Source organism: Arachis ipaensis, chromosome B10, assembly GCF_000816755.2.
Source record: "Arachis ipaensis cultivar K30076 chromosome B10, Araip1.1, whole genome shotgun sequence".
NCBI lineage: Eukaryota > Viridiplantae > Streptophyta > Magnoliopsida > Fabales > Fabaceae > Arachis > Arachis ipaensis.
In genome coordinates this window covers 95,674,095-95,679,910 of record NC_029794.2, presented here as the reverse complement: position 1 = coordinate 95,679,910, position 5,816 = coordinate 95,674,095, and positions in this window count along the sequence as shown.

Below are 5,816 nucleotides of genomic sequence, written 5' to 3'. Positions count from 1 at the left end.
TCTTTATAATTTTTTTTAATTAGATCACTATATTACTTTTAATTTTATAATTAGATCATTTTTGTGTCAAAAACGTAAAAATTAACTCAAAATATTTGAAAGATCTGTTGCCCCTTTAGATTTTTTTTTAATCTAAAATATATGTGGGCTTAAATAAATTTTTTATCCAGCAAAATTATTGTGAATTTTAATTTTGACTTATGTAAAATTTAAAAAATATTATTTTTCTTTTGTCCTATTTAATGCCAACTAATGTGTTAAGATTATTATTAATAAGAAATGTTAATAGACTGAAATCAAGATTAAACAACATATTTTTTAATATTAATTTTGAACGAGATTAAATTTTATAAACTCCACGATACGAAATTAATGATAAGAAATGTAGTTTATAATCTCAAATCCCAAATTTTACATCCAAGCATCAATAATTCAATACCCTTCCGCCATGCATCATTGTCTAACAATAGTTCATGAAATTCTTACTTGTTTCTGATAGGGTAAAAAGAAGAGAGAGGAAAAAGTGAAAGGAGTATAATCTGTCGTACATGTATATTTGTCTATATGAATATGATTAATTCTACTAAAAAAGGAAATGAAATGATTTCAAAGTTTGGTTTTGGCATTTTGAGACGTCATGACAATAAATCCTGCATTTATAGTCGTATGCCACTCCTTATTTTGCTTTGCTTGACGTAACTATAATATTAAACAAAATGTTAATTATAAGTACCTAACATAATAAAGATCATTAAAGACGCAACTATCAACTAAGCTGAAGATGATACCGTGAGAATTGCATGATAGACAGAACAAACCAATGGACGGCTAGTAGACCGTAAAATCCTACACAACTTTCAATATGAACAGGGTAGTTGAAGTGGATCTCTATGCTACATTGCCACGTGCTACATCTCCATTATAAGTCATGGGCATGGAGCCTATGGATAATAATATACATAAAATGTAGGGTTGCTTATTTAAAACTTTTGGAGGAAAACGTTATTAGATTATAACTTTTTAAAGCATCAGACGCAAATGCAACTTTTTAATTATACGTAAACCGCGATATCGTGCTACAAATTAGGCTGTATATAAATCATTATATTCTGTCACAGTTTATGTTAAAATGGTGCAAGTGCATAAACTGTTACACCTCGTAGCAGTTTACGAGTTAATTAGTTCTTGAAAAAACTGCGACATCCTGTAGCGATTTTTTCGAAGTTGACGTCACTATAAAATCCGCTTAATGTTGTAGCGGATCATTCATTTGAAGATTTTGAAAGTGAGATAGAGAGGGAAAGTAGTGAGAAGGTAGAGAGAAAAAGTTAGGTTTAGTTTGAGTTTCTTGGAGCAATCTCTTCAAGTGGAACCATGGTGGATGAAGGATGCTTGTACCGACTCAACGGTGTTGCTTACATTGCCGGCGGCATCAATAAAGAGGTAAGTTTCTTTTTTTTCGTTTGGATATTTACATAAATTTATGTAGTATTCATGATATATTAATTAGAAAACAGAACCTTAATTTAGTTTAGAGTTTGAAAATTAAAATTTAAAATTTAAAGTTTAAAAATAAATATAGAAAATTTGAAGTTAGGTATTTAAAAATTAAGATCGGAATTTGAAATGTAGAATTTATGTCTTGTTGTTAGTTTTTGAAATTATTATTTAAATTTTGAAATTTTAAACTTAAAATTTTACAGGTATAGAGTTTACTATTTGAAATTTAAGATTTAAACTTTAAGTAAATAATATAAGGTTTGTTGACCCGTAGTTGAAATTTAAGATGTAGATCTTAAACTTTAAATTTTAGAACCTAGGACTTATAGATGCTAAAGTTAGACATTCGTTAGTTGTTGTAATATTCATATGTTCGTTGCATAATTTCATATAAATGATGATACTTGTTTCTCTTTTTGAACAGAATTTATAGTAATAGTGGTTATATGATAACTATATTTATATTTTAGTTAATTGATTCGATACATTAGGCAACCGTAGTTTTTGTTTTGAAATATAAATTATGGTTTAGATCTGTAAGTGTTAGAAATTAATCAGGTTTTCGATTATTTTTTCACAACATGCAGCCAAGTCAGTGTGTTTATTTATAGCATTCGGAGGTAACAGAATATGCCGTTGCATGATAGGATCATACCTTATTTGGAGAGGGCTGGTTTGTACCACTTGGCTAGGCTGAACACGCGTTGGTTCTGGATGGATGAACCTCTGGTCAGTACATTTATTGAGAGGTGGCGGCTTGAGACTCACACTTTTGATATGTTGTTTGGAGAGTGCACTATCACGCTCCAGGATGTGGCATATTAGCTGGGGTTGCCCATGGATGAAAATGCTATTTCTGGGTACCTGACAGACTTCCACCTACATATCGAGGGGGGCAAACCTGCTTGGGAGTGGTTCCAAGAGTTATTTAGTGAGCTTCCGTCCCCGGAGAAGGTGAAGCAGTACACAGTCCACTTCACATGGTTCCATGAGAAGTTCAGGGTGTTATCGGCTGATGCGAGTGAGGAGACAGTGCGCATATACGCATGTGCATATATTATGATGCTGTTGTCGACCCAGCTATTTGGTGACAAGAGTAGGAATCGGGTCCACATTTGATGGTTGCCATTTCTGGTGAGACTTGACCACATGGGCAGCTATTGCTAGGGTTTAGCTGCATTGGCATAGCTATACCGATGCATGTGTCGGGTGACCAACAGAAATGTGACCAACTTGGCTGGTCCCCTACATTTGCTACAGTCATGGATCTTTTGGTGGTTCCCGACACCAAGGCCGCATGGGTTTGATGACTTTTCTTTTCCGTTGGCATCCATGTATCCATTAATACACTTAGTCTTTCATTCTTTGTTACAAGTTATTAACATTCTATAACCCAAATTAAACCTTGATGTGATATTATTATCCTTTAGGTAGACCACTTATTTACTGATGTCTGATGGGAAGGAACAAAGAATGATCCAATATCGCCTTGCATTAGACCGACTGGGTGGTCGAGATGTAAGTTGTTTGTTTGTGTTTTCAATGCTTTATTAGTTCTTCGCCCACATATTTGTATATAGTGTTACAATGCTGCGTGCTCTTCTCACTTTCAGATTGTGTGGGAGCCTTATACTTCGCTGGACGTATTTGCCGTCGTTCATCCGGAGATACTGACTAAGGAGAACAGTCGGTTATGGCGGGCGGTCACTAGCCTGGTATATTTTGCCGTCATTGAGTGGCATCAAGTAGACAGAGTGTTCCCACAGCCCGGTAGCATACAACATGTACCTGACGCAACCCTAAACATATACTATCTTCATAGTAAGGACAACAGGGATGGAAATAGTGGTTCCCCTCTTATTATTGGACATGGCATGAGCATTGGGACCAGCGAGTTAATTCTGTGTTGAGTATCTAGGAGTGGCTGATCCAGGTCCGTCAGCTGAGTACCTGGACTGGTGGTACCGTGTAGCACATAGGATTCTTTCACCGGAGAAAGCATTCGGGAATCCTAGACCGGTTGAGATTTCGGAGGATGCTGTACACAGAGGGTCATCGCAGGCGCCTGTGAAAGTACCAGTGTTGGATATGCCTAATAATAGGCACCTCGAATGGCGACGACGCATTGGTACATGGACCACTGATTGGGAGTGGCGCCAGCTAGACGATATGATGCATGAGGAGCATGGTGGTGGTGATGATGGAGGACAAGCAAATCATCATATGCATCGGTCCAGTGCTAGATGTCGGGGTGCTCGATCTGTGCGTGCACCCACTGTTCACGATGATGATCAAGCTGGATCCTCGCATGGTCTCCATTCTGACACTCAAGGTGGTGGAGCTGCGAAGGCTACAATGACATGATCTAACCAAAGGAAAGATCATCGCACAAATGACATGATAATCAAGCTGTCGGTGGTCACTTGATATCGATGTAGCCAAGCAAGTGTGTGGTCCGTTGTACCGTCGAACCCCCCAGGTACTCTTTCGCTACCGAAGTGTGATGCAAATCATCCACGTGCAACCTTTACCGAACTCCTTGCACCTCCAATGATACTTAAGATTATCCGACTCTATCACCCTATACTCAACATCACGGCGAATGCTGTAATCCTTTACACTCAGAACAGCTTCCTTCTTACTTTGGAAAGATTGACCAATTTGAAATTCAACTCCAGCATTTCCCTTGCAATCTTCGACCCCCAAAGGTAGGATCTATGTCCAGTGGTTGGCCGATGACTTCCAAGTCCAAGGTAGAGAAGTGTGGAAGATGTTGCTGTGTGCCAAAACTTGACGGTACCTGATGTGTAGCTGGAATTGTCGAAATATCATCATCACTGTCCCCACCAATGTCAGTAGGCTCTTCATCCGAATCATCCTCTCGCATCGCATTTTCAACCCGATCCGGTTCACCCTCACATCCAATGTCTGGAATCGAACGGGCTGATGTAACTACCCCAACTGCACCAGATGGACGATTAGCTAACAAAAATCAGGTGCAACAACAGGTATCAAGGTAGAAGCACCCCCATCGTAGTCGACTGAGGATTCGGTGCCGATGCCCCAGAACTATCGATGCCATGTTCCAACTTCGCAAATAACTCGTGTATCCTCACTTCCGGAAAACTCCGCCGACAATGAAACAACACCTGCATATCTTCGTCGGACCCTATCACGAATGTTTCATATTTCACGCCAGATGACACAACCGTAATAGGAATCTTGTAGAACAGTTTCTTCACCCACTTTTTCCTACACACGTCCAACTTTTGCAATATACTGGTTTTCATATCTAACAACATATTCGATGATCGGATAAAAATACTTAGTGATTCTTTATCGGTAAACTTTACACCGTGACTTTTACTCTTTTTAATTTTCCAGAGCAATGCACTATGACTAAAAAGCTCTCCTCACTCTCCATTCTAAAAGTTTTGAATATAAATGACACTCTACACAACTTGCTGGGTATATATAGACATTTTTCAAGCAGCCACATTGTGAAGAAACCGCTACAGGGTATCACGATTTCTTCATCGATGCCATTCTTTCAGAAACCGCTACAAGGTGTAGCGGATTCTGTGTTTGCGCAATTCAACGTAAACCGCTACAGGGTGTAGCGGTTTATGTTCAAACCCTAATTCGCGGTACCCTATCGCGGCTTACATATAGTTGCAAAAGTTTTATTTGCGTCTGGATCTTTGAAAAGTTGTAATTTGGTAACGTTTTTCTCTAAAAGTTTTAAATGAGTAAATTGCCCTAAAATGTATGTAACTTTTTTTAGGGTTTAATTATCTTATTCCCTTAAGATTATGTTTAAGAGAGAGACTGAAATTGAAAAATAAAAATTAAAAGATTGAGATTAAATTAAATTTTTTTATATATTATGTTTAGTATAAAGTGTATAAGATTGAGGTATGTTTTAATTAATATCTTATTTAGTTCAAGATAAATATAAAGATGAAATAAGAATATTTACTAAAATATCTTTAATTATTAAAAAAATATTATTAAAATTTCAGTTTTCGTTTTTAGAAATTTCAGTCTTTTGTGTTTTAATTTTTTAGAGATATTGAAGGAATTGAAATTTTGTATCCTGAGATTGAAATTTTAATTCTAATCTCTATCCACCAAATACAATACTAAATCTTAGTCTTTCAATCCTATTTTCGGTCTTTAAAAATAAATACTACCTAAAGACACATGATAAGATTACTAGTTGAAAGAATTTTATTGAAAATACAAAATATTTAAGTTTTCAATGCATTTATTTATATTTATTAAAAAAATTTAAAATTTTTCATTAATAGTAATAA